Source organism: Eurosta solidaginis, chromosome 3 (assembly GCF_040869045.1).
Source record: "Eurosta solidaginis isolate ZX-2024a chromosome 3, ASM4086904v1, whole genome shotgun sequence".
NCBI classification, from domain to species: Eukaryota; Metazoa; Arthropoda; class Insecta; order Diptera; family Tephritidae; genus Eurosta; species Eurosta solidaginis.
This window is the reverse complement of record NC_090321.1, coordinates 135,044,738-135,063,751: the sequence shown is the minus strand read 5'-3', so window position 1 is coordinate 135,063,751 and position 19,014 is coordinate 135,044,738. Positions and strand designations below refer to the sequence as shown.

Genomic DNA, 19,014 nt, shown 5'->3' with positions numbered 1-19,014 from the left:
ATATATCGTCGGAATTTGGTTTTCAACAATCATTTAGTTTGAAAACTTTCGAAATGCCAAATTAGAGGTTTCCGCGTGGTTTGTTTTAAATTTGTGTACAAATTTGCATATTGTAACGAATTTTAGGGATCTCCTGGTAATTATGCACCTTCTACAAACGTTCGAATCATTGAATAAATAACTCCAATATTCAGTATTGCCCAATGGTCTTTATTTAGACTACTTTTGGGCGTAGTACATCACAATTATACTTCACAACTAACAGCGTGTTTAAATCAAACTGATTAGTTATTCCGCAGCTTGCGCTGCTTTTATACTCTCTGTTGCCTCGTTCGCATATTTCTCCTAAGGCCTAGTTGTATCTCCTGCTTGGTTATTTAGTTTTATGCGTGTGTAACAACTCTTAGCTGATGACTACATGTATGTATGTGAGATATCTCTATACTTCGAGCTGCTGGTTATGTGTGTGCATGTCCAAAAATTTGGCTGCTTGCTGTATTTGTTGTTGTGATTGTTTACTAACAGCAAAGTGATGCTAATATTCGCCACACTGTCCTCCGCCTAAGTCCGATCTAAAAGCTACCAGTCTTTCCAAGTGAAGCACTTAAATTTTGTTTCGTGGTTAGCCAAATCTACTTCCCAAAAACCTTCCGAAGTAATTGCTTTATCGTATCTGGATTTCGTCTTTTTGTCCAAGTTTTTCGAATACCCAATGTCTTACACATTTCTTGGAACACAGCTGATTCAAAATTCCTGCCTTGATCAGAATGTAACTCCATTGCTAGACCATACCTTGCAACCCAATTGTTTGTAAACACTTCTGCTACTATTTCCGCTTCTTGATCTGGGATTGGGTATACCTCTCACCATTTGCTAAAATAATCCATAACCACCAGTACATATTTGTTTCCGCGGTTGCTAGTAGGAAATGGACCTGCGACATCCATAGCGATCCTTTCAAATGGTGCACCTGAGTTATATTGCTTCATCTGGCCATGACTTCGGGTTTTGAGCCCTTTCGCTCTGCTTGCAAACCTCGCAATTGGCAATCCACTCAGCTACCGACTGACTGCAGAATTTTCTCGAGCATCTTCGTGATTCCAAGATGACCTCCACATGGACCATTATGTAGCTCGCTAAGAACGTCAGGAATCCTTTTCCTGGAAAGAACAATCAGTTTCTTCTTGCACTGACCATCCTCACTCTCCCGTATTCGATGCAGGCAACCGGATATCAATTGTAAGCTGTTTTACTGGGCACAATATGACTTCGCAATAGGACTCTCTGCTGACATCTCTTTATTTGTTCTTTCGTTTCGTTCGACCCCTTGCATAACATGTGTAAGATCTGTATCTTCTAGCTGAAACTTTTTTAGTTGTTCCATGTCCCATTAATCCGAACACGTTATAGTCATAAGCTGGACATCTATGACGTCTTCCTTAGCCTCAGCTTTCGAACAGTGTTTGCATTCCAAATAACATGGTTTTCGTGACATTGAATCGGCATTCCCTACCCGGTACTACCTTTTCGATACTCAATGGAAAAGTCATAGCTTTGTATTCGCTCGGTCCACCGTGCCCATTGACCTTCTGGATTACGGAACTGCAGGAGCCATTTCAACGATGCGTGATCTGTCCTGATGCGGAATCGCTGCCCGTAGAGGTACTTGTGTAAATTTTTAATGCACTCTACCAATGCCAACAGCTCTCTCCGTGTTACGCAATAGTTCCTCTCGGGTTTTCCAATTGATCGGCTGTGTAGTCCATCGCCCAGTTGTGATAAAACGCCTCCTATAGCATTTCCACTCGCATCAGTATCTAGAATAAATATCGCTCCTGACATCGGATATGCCAACATTGGGGCAGTGCACAAACGCTCTTTCAATGTTTGGAAAGCCACTTCTTGCTGCTTCTTCCATTCAAATGCTTTATTTTTTCTTGTTAGCTCGTGGAGGCTATGGGCTACATTGGAAAAATTTGGTACAAATCGGCGGTAATAAGTGCAGAGCCCAAGGAGACTTCTCAATTCATGTAGGTTTTGTGGTCTTGGTCAATCCTTTACAGCCTCTATCTTTTCGTTCGCAGTGCAGATGCACTCTGTCGTTACCTTGTGCCCCAAATAATTTTCTTCCTTTTTAAACAGCGCACAATTTTTGGGACTTAACTTCAGACCAGCGCCAGCTATTCTCTGGAAAACTTCCTCCAAGTTCTTATGATCATGTGATTCTTTTGAGTTGCCATCGTTTAGCCATCTCTTCTGTTATGAAGTTCAATTCTGAGCAGGAATCCAAAAGAGCACGAGCAGGCTGCATTTTACCAAATTTGTCTTGGATGTAGATTAAAGCAGTAGGTATTAAAGCTGTTTTATGTGAGCGAGCATTTAATGAAACTGCTGAATTGGTTCCGGATTTGTATGACGACTTGGTTGAAGTCGATAGTGGTGTGAATTGATTTGTTGTCGTTAATTGCATTCTAAAGTTGTTGCTGAAACCGGGGGAAAGTGTAAATTAGAGTGATGTGACTGTTGAGATACAGGGCAACGAGAGTGTGATGAACATTTAGACACGATGTGTCCGGTACGCAAACAATTGAAAGAAGCTCCGTCTTGCTTTATAAAATCAAATCGTTGCTTAGGTCACAAGGCTAGAAATGATGGGCAACGGTTGACAGGGTGGCAGGGTGGTCAACGTTTTTGCAATGGAGATAGCTTGATTTAGCACTAACAAAAGAATTAGTAGTTCGCTTGCCGCTTGGTTTGCTTTCTAGAGGGTATACCTTCCAATTTTCCTTTTTGGAACATGTTTCTAAATATGGGCAATGACGACTTAGCCATATGTAGGGTTTCAAATCCTTGCTTCTGATTATAAGCTGCATTCGAATCCGAATCTATTTTGGATAAAACGATACATATAAGCATTGTGTTTATTATGCCTTTTTCAGATCCTAACGAAAGAAGGGAACCTCGAAGTGCAGCAACGATATCGATAACGTATCACAAGCTTGCGGCGTCTGAACCTTTCATAATTGAAATGATGAGAAGTGATGCAATATAATCGCGAAAAATTAGAACGTTTTATCATACCGCTCCTTAAGTCGTTGCAGCGCCTTCGTATAATTTTCTTCTGTTACCTGGAATACCTCAATAACACTTAAGGCAGGTCCTGAAAAACAGTTCAAAAGGTAGATAATTTTATGAACCTTTCGTATTAGTGGGTCGTCGTGCACCATATTGGAAAATGTGCGGATAAAACGCTTATATTCCGCATACTTTCCATCGAACTTTGGCAGTTTTAGTGTGGGTAGACATTTGTGATGAGGATTGAGCCCCAATGAAGTAGAATTTAAAAGACTAGTGTTCAAGTCACTGACGCGGTTTCTAGAATTAATTAGCGACAGGATTTTTGACTTGGTTGAAATATAAGTTTCTTCAATTTCCGCTACAGAAATATAGGTAGGGACTATGGTCTCAATATTGCTGTGTACTTCGGAAATCTGTTGAAAATATGACTCAACGATCTGCAAACGGCATTCGAGTACGGCGGTATCGGGTTCTCCATCTTCACCGCAAATTGGATCTTGCATGTTACGTATATTGCGAATAATGATGGTGGTACTCATTTGCCTAAGTGAGGGTAGATAGGCTTGATCCTCAGCGGAAAGTTCAAGTATGCTTTGCGTACTGTAAGGCATTATGATGAGAATTATACTTAGCTGTATAGAAGTATGATTACCTTGAAGATCGTGTAGTAATAGTAGATCGAAAAAAAGACAAATTATTTATGTAGGAATTTAGAAATGTATGGTAGGTCATAAAATTTCAAAAACGATAGTCGATATTTTGCGAAAGTTGATGATGTGAAGTTGGTATTTGCTCCAGTATGCTTACAGCAGCTGGTCGAATAATGCTAATTCTGCTAAGTTGATGAAAAAACGAAAGATGATTAGCGAGTTAGTACTCCAGTAACACAGCAGCTGGTCGAATAATGTTGATTATGCCAAGTGGTGTTTGGAGTAGCAGCGACGATAAAAGGAAAGATGATTAGCAAGTTAGTACTCCAGTAACACAGCAGCTGGTCGAATAATGTTGATTATGCCAAGTGGTGTTTGGAGTAGCAGCGACTATAAAACGAAAATTGATTTGCGAGCTGGTGCTCCAATAGCGCACTGCAATAACTGCACAAACGTCGAAAATGATATCCAAGATGGAAGTACAGGAGGTACGTATTTCAGAAATGTCATCCCAAATGTCCTCCCAATTGGAATCCAAGGAGACACGCATAACATTCGAGATTGAAGCACAGGAAACACAAATTCCATCACAGCTGTAAGAACAAAAGACATATATGGTATCTCAACTGAAAGAACAAGAGACACGTATAACATTAAAACTATAAGCTCAAGACGCGCATATATAAATTGGAGTGGACTTCTTGATCGACCAAGGCATCAAGATCGACATGCAAAACAAGACGATGCGATATAAGAACATGGATGTGCCACTTAACCTCGGCTACGGGAAAGACTACAGCAGTAAAGGAGTGCTGCTGGTGGAGAATCAGCAAATACCACCAAAATGGGAGGCAATCATCTGGGCAAAGGTTGATGAAGATTGTGCGGAAAACAAATTGTGGGTTGTGGAAGCAGCAAACAAATCAACACCAAACGTACTTGTAGGAAAAACCCTGGCTATAACAAAACAGGATGTACGTATTCCGGTAAGAGTACTCAGTGAGTTCAAGTCACCATTCAAAATGACCAAAGGAGATATATTGGGTAGATGCCAAGATGCTGAAGTAGTCATTAGTTGTGAACAGCTCCAGGAAAACGTTTCAACTGGAAAAATTAATATTTCAAATGACATGGTCGGAGGGGCTAGAGGAAGACTATCAGAGTAAGGCAAAACAACTGCTCCTAAAGTACGTAAACATATTTGACCAAGATGGCTCTAAACCAGGTCGCAGCGACGTGGTGAAACATCAAATTGACACTAGAGATGCGAGGCTGATCCGTCAAGCTCCACGTAGTGTTCCACTGGCGAAGCGGGAAGTTGTGAGTTAAATCATACAAGAAATGAGCGATAGCGGCGTCATCGAACCATCAGCTAGTCCGTGGAGCACACCGGTGGTACTTGTGAAGAAGAAGGATGGAAAAATCGCTTCCCAAGGCCGTCCGTTCTATGTACCGGAGCGACTCGGAATTTTTCCCGACCAAGGACTGCCATTTCAGTGTAACCCCATTTAATTTGGTGCGTCCCTCCCACAAATTGTCATCCTCCCAGCAGCTCCTTGCAGCGGGAGTGCTCCATATTCTCTTGCTCCGGGAAGGTATCGGACCCAATCCAGGCCCGTCTCCTAACCCCGGTCCTGAGAAATGGTTTTGCTGCATCTGCCGGAAAAGGATCTTTTTAAGACGGTCATACTCTTGTCAGTGTGTCTCCTGTAAGGGATGGTTGCATCGGACAGGTTGTTCTGGGCTAAACCCCAAAACCAGACGTCCACGTAACTTTTATAAATATGTTGTGGCTCCTTGCTGTTCACGTCCTAGGACGTTCCGTAACCTGCGCCTTAGCTCCCTATCGAATCCGCCAAGGCACAATGACAATATATAATGCATTCTACAGTCGGCAAATATAGACGGATGGCCAACAGACACGCACATAAACATAAATTCAGCGCGTCACCAATTACCATCACCGCCAAAGAGGTTGAGGATGCCATCGATCATGCTAAACCATCCGAAGCAGTGGGCCCTGACGGCATAGCCATGCCGATGCTTAAAAGCCTAGGGAAAGAGGGTTTCAAATATTTAGCACATGTCTTCAACCTGTCTCTTTCCACCTTTGTCATACCCGAAAGATGGAAAATGGCTAAGGTGGTCCCGCTACTAAAGCCTGGGAAACCAGTTAACATAGGAGAGTCATATCGCACGATATCTCTCCTATCGCCAGTAGCCAAGGCGCTTGAAGCCATTTTGCTCCCCTATTTCAAAGCAAATTTGCAGCTAGCCTGCCATCAGCATGGCTTCAGAAAACTCCATAGCACCACCACCGCGCTAAATGCACTTGGGCAGAAATTACATTTGAACAAAGTATTTTTTTTCTCAATTACAAACAAAAAATTTTTTGTACTTGAGCCTCAAAAAACGAAATTACTTTTGGTATTTTTTTTTTAGGAATTGAAATGTAATCAATTCCTTTGCTGTGGAGGAAAGGAATTGATTACTTTCCTCAAGTACATGTAATGGGGAATCTACGGGTATTGATTACCTAAAGTAATCATTACTACCCAGCTCTGGTATTTATGCACAAAAGTTTTAAACTACAAATAAAATTTTGATTTGTCTGAAAAAATTAAAAAAAAACAACCGAACGCCAAAAAACCTAACGAAATACAAACTGGCTCGTTCATTTTTAACAAAGTAGATTATCTTTTTCTTGTATTTTCTTTGTTTGTTGGAATATAGCTTACACAGTTACACCAGTACTGAAGCCGTATTAGGAGGGACTGCGACAAAAAATTGAAAAAATACACGAAAATAATGTAATGTCATATAGGTATAAGGGCAATATTTTTAAAGTATTTTCACCAGCATAGTTTTAATGAATTAAATTTTGGATTTAACGTGAGTCAAAAGAGATACAATTCAAGAGTTGGGGATGGAGGAACTTTCTGAACAGCATCAAGAATTGGAGACCTACAGGAAACATCGGTAGACTTACGATCATTATCAGCAATGTTCACGTTAGTTCTGATACGAGAATCATCTGAGTATTTGAAAGACTTAAATCATTTTCATGACCACGGTTGCTCAACCCCTATACACTTGTAGAACTTTTGTTTTTATTTTGCCTTAATCATAGGCACAGATACAAATTCACACTTCAAATATAAAAAAAATATTGGTCTCACTACCATATGCCCTTACATATAATTTCGAATCATATGAAAATGCTCGAAACTTTTATGAAAGTGCCAAGAAAAAGCTCTCTCGGATGAAGCTCAGACACTTGAGTATGATAAAAAAAATTTACACCAACAATTTGAGAACTAAAAATTATTCAAAAATATTATAGCCCTGAAAAAAATTTGTAATCAAAATTGATTCATAAATAGAACTAAAATAGATAATTGATGGCGGAGCTGAAAAATATGGGGCATATGACCAAATAATATAAGCAAAACTGTACCAAAAGAAGAGGAGCCTATTCTAACTTCATGTGATATTAGTTAATTACCCTCAAGGGAAGTCAGTAACTAGTGATACAAAATTCTGGGTCGGAACTAGATCTAGAGTGCCAAATAAGCACTATTTTGTTAGTAGCTAGATTTTCAGTTATAAAAATCGACAGTTTCGATTGCCGCCAACAAAAAACTGCTACCAGCTTTAAAGAGCTGCGACTACATAACCAGCCGCTCGAAGTGAAGAGATATCTCACATACACACATGTAGTCATCAGCTAAGAGTTATTACTCACACATACACGCATCTTATATATTATTTCTAATTGCAGGTCCCTTTTTCGCTCTTATTGGAATCCAAATCTATAAATAAAGTTTTGGTTGTAAAGATGGGGATTCGTGTTTGTTTAGCTATATTTTATTAAAATAATTTGTAAAAATAAACGATTGTGAGCACATAATAAAATCTATTTCTACTATGGCACTATTGTGAATATTTGATTAGCACTAACACTGCATTACCGTCAGTTGCTGACATTTGCCAGATGGCAGCGCAAGCGCATTTAAGTTTATAGATGGTTGATTGATAGAACAGCTGATTTCTGGTGATATTTGATATGAGACTTTATATTTGTTGCGCAAGATGCGCACGGGTCCGGCTCGTATAACTCAATAACCAAGCAGGAGATACAACTATTTTAGAAGGTGAAACGCCTAGACCTTAGGAGAAATATGCGAACAAGGCAACATAGAGTATAAAAGCAGCGCAAGCTGAGGAATATCTAATCAGTTTGATTTAAATACACTACCAAATTAGTCTAAATAAAGTCCAGTTTGCAATACTAAATACTGGACTTATTTATTCAACGGTTCAGTGATTCGAACGTTAGTAGAAGGTGCATAATTACCAGGAAATCCCTAAAATTCGTTACAATGGGTGTCAGAAGAGTAATTGTTGAATAAATTCCGGAGTAGCGGAAGACAACAAAGACATGGCCTAGCTGAGTGAATGGAAGATCCAGCAACTGAAAAAGGAGTTGGAAGACCGTGGATTGAATATTACTGGCAATAAATGCGAGCTACAAACACGACTAAGGGAAGCTATGGAATTGGAAGGAATAGACGTTGATGAACACACTTTTCATTCTGATGTGGAAGAGTCAACAACAAAACTAGAAGAAAACAAGTAAGGAAGGCTAAGTTCGGGTGTAACCGAACATTACATACTATGAGAGCTATGGAGACAAAATAAGGAAAATCACCATGTAGGAAAATGAACCTAGGGAAACCCTGGAATGTGGAAGGTATTAAAGAGTATTTTAAGAGAGAGTAGGCCATAGTTCTATGGATGGACGCCATTTAGGGATATCGCCATAAAGGTGGACCAGGGCTGACTCCAGAATTTGTTTGTACGATTGGGTATCAAATGAAAGGTGTTACTGAGCATTTTAAGAGGGAGCGGGCCTTAGGTCCATCGGTGGACGCCTTTTCGAGATGTCGCCATTAGGGTGGGCCAGGGGGACTCTAGAATATTGTAACGAATTTGCTGCAAATCCTCTTATTTGCAATCCTCTACTAAGTTCGAATCACTAAACTGTTGAATAAATAACTCCAATTTGTAATAATGCAAAATGGCCTTTATTAAAGTACTTCACAATAACAAACTGTGCAACGAATAGCTTGCTTAATAACCACACTGATTGATAGCTCAATGAAACTCTACTATTCAAAATAACACTGCTATTGCTCGCTAGATATCGTCTTAATCAAACTGCTTGACAACACAAATCAAACTGAATTACTTCTTACTCGCCTGCCCCGCTTTTATAATTTACGCTGCATACTTCTAGGCTCTTCGATTTCCAGAAGTTACTAGTTAGTTCGGCTACAAAATCGCCAGCCACAACTACGTGCACAAATTATTGCTCTCTCTTGTGACAACTCAGATAAGATATATGCATGTATTTGTGCATTGCCGCTCAGATGTTCGTATACGTACATATGTGTAGACGCAATTATTTATTCGTTTATGTAGATACATAATGATTGAATTATTGATGTGCATTCACGTCACTGGTTAGCATCGGCTTAGAGACGATAGCATCGCTCAGTGCTGCTAACATTCGTTACAATATGTTTGTACGATATGGGTATCAAATGAAAGGTGTTAATGAGTATTTTCAAAGGGAGCGATCCTTAATTCCATAGGTGGACGCCGTTTCGAGATATCGCCATAAAGGTGGACCAGGGGTGACTCTAGAATGTGTTTGTACGATGTGGGTATAAAATGAAAAGTGTTAATGAGTATTTTAAGAGGGAGTGGGCATTAGGTCTATAGGTGGACGCCTTTTCGAGGTTTCGCCATTAGGGTGGGCCAGGGGTGACTCTAGAATGTTTGTACGATATGGGTATCAAACGAAAGGTGTTACTGAGCATTTTAAAAGGGAGTGGGCATTAGGTCTATAGGTGGACGCCTTTTGGAGATATCGCCATTAGGGTGGGCCAGGGTGACTCTAGAATGTGTTTGTACGATATGGGTATCAAATGAAAGGTGCTAATGAGTATTTTAAAAGGGAGTTATCCTTAGTTCTATAGGTGGAAGCCTTTTCTAGATATCGCCATAAAGGTGGACCAAGGGTGAGGGAGTGGGTATTAGGTCTATAGGTGGACGCCTTTTCGAGATATCGCCATTAGGGTGGGCAGGGGTGACTCTAGAATGTGTTTGTACGATATGGGTATCAAATGAAAGGTGGTAATGAGCATTTTAAGAGGGAGTGGGCATTAGGTCTATAGGTGGACGCCTTTTTGAGATATCGCCATTACGGCGGGCCAGGGGTGACTCTAGAATGTTTGTACGATATGGGTAAATAACGAAAGGTGTTACTGAGCATTTTAAGAGGGAGTGCGCATTAGGTCTAAAAGTGGACGCCTTTTCGAGATATCGCCATTAGGGTGGGCCAGGGGTGACTCTAAAATGTGTTTGTACGATATGGATATCAAATTATAGGTATTAATGTGGGTTTTAAAAGCGAGTGGCCCTTAGATGTATATGTGAAGGCGTTTTCGCGATATCGAACAAAATGTGGACCAGGTGATCCAGAAAATCCTCTGTCGGGTACTGCTAATTTATTTATATATGCAGTACCACTAAAAGTATTCCTGCCAAGATTCCAAACGCTGTTGATTTCGCCTTGTAGAACTTTTTCATTTTCTTCTACTTAATATGGTAGGTGTCACACCCATTTTACAAAGTTTTTTTCAAAGTTATATTTTGCGTCAATAAACCAATCCAATTACCACGTTTCATCCCTTTTTTCGTATTTGGTATAGAATTATGGCATTTTTTTAATTTTTCATAATTTTCGATATCGATAAAGTGGGCGTGGTTATGGTCGGATTCCGGCCATTTTTTATAGCAAGATAAAGTGAGTTCTGATAAGTACGTGGACTAAGTTTAATAAAGATATATTGGTTTTTACGCAAGTTATTGTGTTAACGGCCGAGCGGAAGGCCAGACGGTGGACTGTGTATAAAAACTGGGCGTGGATTCCACCGATTTCGGCCATTTTCACAGACAACAGTTACCGTCATAGAATCTATGCCCCTACCAAATTTAAGACGGATTGGTAAATTTTTGTTCGACTATATATAGTAGTAGTAGTAACGTTCCTGCCAAATTTCATCATGATATCTTCAACGACTGCCAAATTACAGCTTGCAAAACTTTTAAATTACCTTCTTGTAAAAGTGGGCGGTGCCACGCCCATTGTCCAAAATCTTACTAATTTTCTATTCTGCGACATAACGTCAACGCATCTACCAAGTTTCATCGCTTTATCCGCCTTTGGCAATGAATTATCACATTTTTTCTGTTTTTCGAAATTTTCGATATCGAAAAAATAGGCGTGGTTATAGTCCGATATCGTTCATTTTAAATAGCGATCTGAGATGACTGCCCAGAAATCTACATACCAAATTTCATCAAGATACCTCAAAATTTACTCAAGTTATCGTGTTAACGGACAGACGGACGGACGGACGGACGGACATGGCTCAATCAAATTTTTTTTCGATACTGATGATTTTGATATATGGAAGTCTATATCTATCTCGATTCCTTTATACCTGTACAACCAACCGTTATCAAATCAAAGTTAATATACTCTGTGAGCTCTGCTCAACTGAGTATAAAAATTAAACACCGCAGACAGTGACGAACACAAACATAAACATGTGCAATAACTGCACAAACGTCGACAATGACATCCAAGATGGAAGCACATGTCCTCCCAATTGGAATCCCAGGAGACGCGTATAACATCCAAGATTGAAGCACAGGAAACACAAATTTCATCACAGCTGTAAGAACAAAAGACATATATGGCATCTCAACTGAAAGAACAAGAGACACGTATACCATTAAAACTAAAAGCTCGAGACGCGCATATATAATCAAAGCGCGCATGGACGAAAAAATAATGCAGTTTGAGGAAAAAATTGAGGCCGATGTGGATGCTTTGAGAGGTCGTATACAGGAGTGCACCTAAATCGCCCAGCTATTCCAGCGAACAATCAGAAGGTAAAAACTCCATCTTTTGACGGATCTGTTTCTTTCCAGGTATTTAAGCTTCAATTTGAGAAGCCGTCAGCAGTGAGCAACTGGAATGTGGAAGATAAAATTCCTGCACTCTTCGTGGCATTGAAATGGTCTGCAGCTGAAATCTTACAGACTATTCCAGAGTACGAATGGAACAGTTATGAAGCATTGATGGCCGCTGTCGAGAGATGTTACGGAAGGGAGCATAGGAAACAGATATACCAAAAGAATTGCAAAACCTTTACCAAAAAGCTAATGAGACTCTGCAGGAGTTTGCTTGGGATGTTGAAAGGGCTCATCTCGCAAATGCGGACGTACCCGGGGAATACACAGATGGGGTTAAAATTCAGAGCTTTATAAATGGAACACGGGACGTCGAAACGAAGCGGGCTACATATGCAAACCCGCAAAAACGGTATCACATGCATTGACTCAGGAAACTGCCTCCCTATTGACTAAACCAGCATGTAAGGCTCATCGTGTGGAAGTAGAAAGACCAGAGTGGGTAGACACAATTTTGGAAGCATTGAAGGAAACGCAGCAGACGAATAATGATGTAGTCAAATACTTTAAGTGTGGGAAGCCAGGGCGTACGTTTTTGCAGCATCAATCCTAATAGTTCCAAAAACGTGGGTGAGCGTAAACGCAGAGCTGAAGGAGATGCGCAAATCTCCAAGTCCACTCAATCGTTAAACTAAAGCGAGTGAGTCGCAAGAGGCGACAGCTGGCTCCCGCAATTGAATGCCCCAAAATCTCTAATCTCGCAAATTGGAAGAAGGTCGAGCAACCTTACTGTCGGAGGACATGTGGATGGAAAGGAACGGGTACTGACTATAGATACCCGCGCATCTCATTCCATCATTCAATCAGATTTAAACAACAAAAATGTAAGACCATTGCATGGAGCAAGATTGCGTACAGTCACTGTAGAGGACACCCAGGTAATTGGGGAAGTAGCATGTGCAGTCGCAATTGGGAACGTCAAGGTCCTACACAATTTTATAGTGGCAGATATTGTTGATGAAATCATAATTGGAGTGGACTTCTTGATCGACCAAGGCATCAAGATCGACATCCAAAGCAAGACGATGCGATATAAGAACATGGATGTGCCACTTAACCTCGGCTACGGGAAAGACTACAGCAGTAGACGAGTGCTGGTGGTGGAGAATCAGCAAATAGCACCAAAATGGGAGGCAATCATCTGGGCAAAGGTTGATGGAGATTGTGCGGCAAACAAATTGTGGGTTGTGAGCTGCGAATGTAGTCGCCGTTCGAAGTGAAGAGATATCTCACATACACACATGTAGTCATCAGCTAAGAGTTGTTACTCACACATACACGCATCTTATATATTATTTCTAATTGCTGTTTTTATGTACAGGTCCCTTTTTCGCTCTTATTTGGAATTCAAATCTATAAATAAAGTTTTGGTTGTAAAGATGGGGATTCGTGTTTGTTTAGCTATATTTTATTAAAATAATTTGTAAAAATAAACGATTGTGAGCACATAATAAAATCCATTTCTACTAAGGCACTATTGTGAATATTTGATTAGCACTGACACTGCATTACCGGCAGTTGCTAACATTCGCCAGATGGCAGCGCAAGCGCATTTAAGTTTATAGATGTTTGATTGATAGAGCAGCTGATTTCTGGTGATATTTGATATGAGACTTTATATTTGTTGCGCAAGATGCGCACGGGTCCGGCTCGTATAACTCAATAACCAAGCAGGAGATACAACTATTTTAGAAGGTGAAACGCCTAGACCTTAGGAGAAATATGCGAACAAGGCAACAGAGAGTATAAAAGCAGCGCAAGCTGAGGAATAACTAATCAGTTCGATTTAAATACACTATTAGTTGTGAAGTATAATTGAGAAGTACTACTCCCAAAGTAGTCTAAATAAAGTCCAGTTTGCAATACTAAATATTGGAGTTATTTATTCAACGGTTCAGTGATTCGAACGTTAGTAGAAGATGCATAATTACCAGGAAATCCCTAAAATTGGCTACAATGGGTGTCAGAAGAGGAATTGTTGAATAAATTCCGGAGTAGCGGAGGACAACAAAGACATGGCCTAACTGAGTGAATGGAAGATCCAGCAACTGAAAAAGGAGTTGGAAGACCGTGGATTGAATATTACTGGCAATAAATGCGAGCTACAAACACGACTAAAGGAAGCTATGGAATTGGAAGGAATAGACGTTGATGAACATACTTTTCATTCTGATGTGGAAGAGTCAACAACAAAACTAGAAGAAAAAAATTAAACACCGCAGACAGTGACGAACACAAACATAAACATGATATAGGCTGCAATAACTGCACAAACGTCGACAATGACATCCAAGATGGAAGCACAGGAGGTACGTATTTCAGAAATGGCATCCCAAATGTCCTCCCAATTGGAATCCCAGGAGACACGCATAACATTCGAGATTGAAGCACAGGAAACACAAATTTCATCACAGCTGTAAGAACAAAAGACATATATGGCATCTCAACTGAAAGAACAAGAGACACGTATAACATTAAAACTATAAGCTCAAGACGCGCATATATAATCAAAGCGCGCATGGACGAAAAAATAATGCAGTTTGAGGAAAAAATTGAGGCCGATGTGGATGCTTTGAGAGGTCGTATACAGGAGTGCACCTAAATCGCCCAGCTATTCCAGCGAACAATCAGAAGGTAAAAACTCCATCTTTTGACGGATCTGTTTCTTTCCAGGTATTTAAGCTTCAATTTGAGAAGCCGTCAGCAGTGAGCAACTGGAATGTGGAAGATAAAGTTCCTGCACTCTTCGTGGCATTGAAATGGTCTGCAGCTGAAATCTTCCAGAGTACGAATGGAACAGTTATGAAGCATTGATGGCCGCTGTCGAGAGATGTTACGGAAGCGAGCATAGGAAACAGATATACCAAAAGAACTGCAAAACCTTTACCAAAAAGCTAATGAGTCTCTGCAGGAGTTTGCTTCGTATGTTGAAAGAGGTCATCTCGCAAATGCGGACGCACCCGGGGAATACACAGAGAGGGTTAAAATTCAGAGCTTTATAAATGGAATACGGGACATCGAAACGAAGCGGGCTACATACGCAAACCCGCAGAAACGGTATCACATGCATTGACTCAGGAAACTGTCTCCCTATTGACTAAACAAGCATGTAAGGCTCATCGTGTGGAAGTAGAAAGACCGGAGTGGGTAGACACAATTTTGGAAGCATTGAAGGAAACGCAGCAGGCGAATAATGATGCAGTCAAATACTTTAAGTGTGGGAAGCCAGGGCGTACGTTTTTGCAGCATCAATCCTAATAGTTCCAAAAACGTGGGTGGGCATAAACGCAGAGCTGAAGGAGATGCGCAAATCTCCAAGTCCACTCAATCGTTAAACTAAAGCGAGTGAGTCGCAAGAGGCGACAGCTGGCTCCCGCAATTGAATGCCCCAAAATCTCTAATCTCGCAAATTGGAAAAAGGTCGAGCAACCTTACTGTCGGAGGACATGTGGATGGAAAGGAACGGGTACTGACTATAGATACCGGCGCATCTCATTCCATCATTCAATCGGATTTAGTCAACAAAAATGTAAGACAATTGCATGGAGCAAGATTGCGTACAGTCACTGGAGAGGACACCGAGGTAATTGGGGAAGTAGCATGTGAAGTCGCAATTGGGAACGTCAAGGTACTACACAATTTTATAGTGACAGATATTGTTGATGAAATCATAATTTGAGTGGACTTCTTGATCGACCAAGGCATCAAGATCGACATGCAAAGCAAGACGATGCGATATAAGAACATGGATGTGCCACTTAACCTCGGCTACGGGAAAGACTACAGCAGTAAACGAGTGCTGGTGGTGGAGAATCAGCAAATACCACCAAAATGGGAGGCAATCATCTGGGCAAAGGTTGATGGAGATTGTGGGACAAACAAATTGTGGGTTGTGGAAGCAGCAAACAAATCAACACCAAACGTACTTGTAGGAAAAACCCTGGCTATAACAAAACAGGATGTACGTATTCCGGTAAGAGTACTCAGTGAGTTCAAGTCACCATTCAAAATGACCAAAGGAGATATATTGGGTAGATGCCAAGATCCTGAAGTAGTCATTAGTTGTGAACAGCTCCAGGAAAACGTTTCAACTGGCAAAATAAATCTTTCAAATGACATGGTCAGAGGGGCTAGAGGAAGACTATCAGAGTAAGGCAAAACAACTGCTCCTAAAGTACGTAAACATATTTGACCAAGATGGCTCCAAACCAGGTCGCAGCGACGTTGTGAAACATCAAATTGACACTGGAGATGCAAGGCTGATCCGTCAAGCTCCACGTAGTGTTCCACTGGCGAAGCGGGAAGTTGTGCGTCATCGAACCATCAGCTAGTCCGTGGAGCACACCGGTGGTACTTGTGAAGAAGAAGGATGGAAAAGTCGCTTGCCCACGCCGTCGGTTCTATGTACCGGAGCGACTCGAGATTTTTCCCGACCAAGAACTGCCATTTCAGTGTAACCCCATTTATTTGTTGCGTCCCTCCCACAAATTGTCATCCTCCCAGCAGCTCCTTGCAGCGGGAGTGCTACATATTCTCTTGCTCCGGGAAGGTATCGGTTCCAATCCGGGCCAGTCTCCTGACCCCGGTCCTGAGAAATGGTTTTGCTGCATCTGCCGGAAAAGAATCTTTTTAGGACGGTCATACTCTTGTCAGTGTGTCTCGTGTAAGGGATGGTTGCATCGAACAGGTTGTTCTGGGCTAGACCCCAAAACCAAGCGTCCACGTAACTTTTATAAATATGTTGTGGCTCCTTGCTGTTCACGTCCTAGGACGTCCCGTAACCTGCGCCTTAGCGCCCTCCCCCCCCCCCCCCCCCCCCCCCCTGCTACCTTCCAGCAGCCCCGCTGCTCAGCAAGCCACAACAAGTACCCGCTGTTGCTCGCGCCCCTCGGGGCCACCAACTCACACGGCTGCTCCCACTCATACCTACAATCTCAGTAGTAGAGTCGGGAGCAATGCCGAGCATCAGCCCCTGCCTCTGTCTTCTGTATGTACATAGGTCAGGGAAACAGACTCTTAGTCCCTACCTCCCTTTGCACCGTTTGCCAGCACAGAATATATACGTTTGCGACATCCGCCCAATGCAGCTCCTGCCATGGACGGTGCCACTTTCCTATATGTTCTGGTCTCCGCGACGGCAACCCCCCTACGGGTTTCATTGCGCCATGTTGCCAGGCCGTATACCCAAATACACCGGGTACCCCAATGCTTACCCAAGGACGTCCAGTCCCAGGGCCACAACAGCAGTCGCGTGCTGGCCTTCCACAACCAAGGCGTAGTCCACAACCAAGGCCTAGTCACCCGTCACTTACTCCCAGAGTGACAACGTCTCCCCCTGTGCACTTCAGAATTCTGCAGTTAAACTGTAATGGATTAACTGGGAAGATCACGGAGATAGTCGACTTCATGAAGCGGCACAACATCCGCATTGCTGCGATTCAAGAGACTAAACTCACAGCAAGATCTGCATTGCAGACCTGTTCTGGGTATAATGTCCACAGAAAAGATCGCGAGAGCGGAAATGGAGGTAGCCACTCGTTTATCATACACCACACTGTGCAATATCATATGTTTGATCCCGACATCGACCGCAGGGGCAGTGTCTTAGAACGTCAAGGATTATCTGTCCGGTCGGGCGATGCAAATCTAGAAATCATCAACATCTACATCCCTCCTGTCACCTATTGCCCCAGTGGATACCGCCCTGATATTAGCGGCGTACTCACTGGAAACAATCGCAATATCTTAGGCGATTTCAATGCCCATCACGATCTATGGCATTCAAACTTGCGGGTGGACAGTAGGCGTGAGATGTTAGCGGATCAAATTGAAGAAACGACGTTCTGCACAATAAACGGAGACGCCCCCACACGTATGGTAGGAAGCTGTCACAGTACGGATATTTCAATCGTGAGCGCAGAACTCGTAAACTGCGTCAACTGGCAGCCGATGGTAACATTGGCATCCGACCACCTGTCTATAGTTATTTTACTGAGCGTTCCGCCGAGTTCATCGTCGCAGAAAAACGCACTTTCACTAACTTTAAAAAAGGAAAGTGGGACGAATTTCAAATCCTTTACAGACAACCGCTTTGCTGCCCTCCCTATCCCAACTGATGCCCGCCAAGGGGAGCGTGCTTTCCGCAAGGTCATTGAATCCGCCTCGGCTCGTTTCATTCCCGCCGGTAGAATTCCCGAAATTCGGCCCCACTTCCCGGCAGAGGCCGCGAGTTTAACGAGAGAACGTGACCTTATAAGACAGCTCGATCCCGGCGATCCCTAAATAAGGGCTATACACCAACGCATCAGATTGCTTGTGGATAAACACAAGCGGGCGAAATGGGAGGAGCACCTAAGCGGTTGTAACCTCTCTGCCGGTGTAGGTAAACTTTGGTCCACGGTAAAGTTCCTATCGAATCCGCCAAGGCACAATGATAAAGTTTCCATCGCCTTTGGCGATAGAGTGCTGTCGGATGCGAAAAAATGCGCGAGCGCTTTCTGCCGACAATATATAATGCATTCTACAGTCGGCAAAGATAGACGGAGGGCCAACAGACACGCGCATAAACATAAATTCAGCGCGTCACCAATTACCATCACCGCCAAAGAGGTTGAGAATGCCATCGGTCATGCTAAACCACCCGAAGCAGTGGGCCCAGACGGCATAGCCATGCCGATGCTTAAAAGTCTAGGGAAAGAGGGTTTCAAATATTTAGCACATATCTTCAACCTGTCTCTTTCCACCTTTGTCATACCCGAAAAATGGAAAATGGCCAAGGTGGTTCCACTACTGAAGCCTGGGAAACCAGTTATCATAGGAGAGTCATATCATATCTCTCCTATCGCCAGTAGCCAAGACGCTTGAAGCCATTTTGCTCCCCTACTTCAAAGCCAATTTGCAGCTAGCCTGCCATCAGCATGGCTTCAGAAAACTCCATAGCACCACCACCGCGCTAAATGCCATCAGCACCCAGATAACTTGCAGTATAAATCAAAACCCCCACCATAGAACAGTACTCGTAGCATTACTGCAGGACCTGGAAGGGTCTACCCTTCCCCCATGTCTTAAAAGGTGGACCGCAAATTATCTGGGTGGTCGGCAGGCATCGGTGCAATTTAGAAATGAAACATCAAAACCAAGAAGAATTAAACAGGGGCTGCCACAGGGTGGTGTCCTA

General features: G+C 42.3%; 1 protein-coding gene across 5 annotated transcripts in view; it reads right to left on the bottom strand.

The window, feature by feature from the left end:
* sns (sticks and stones) overlaps window positions 1-19,014 on the bottom strand; it is a 1,009,476-nt gene that overhangs the window by 103,069 nt on the left and 887,393 nt on the right. The window lies entirely within an intron of this gene.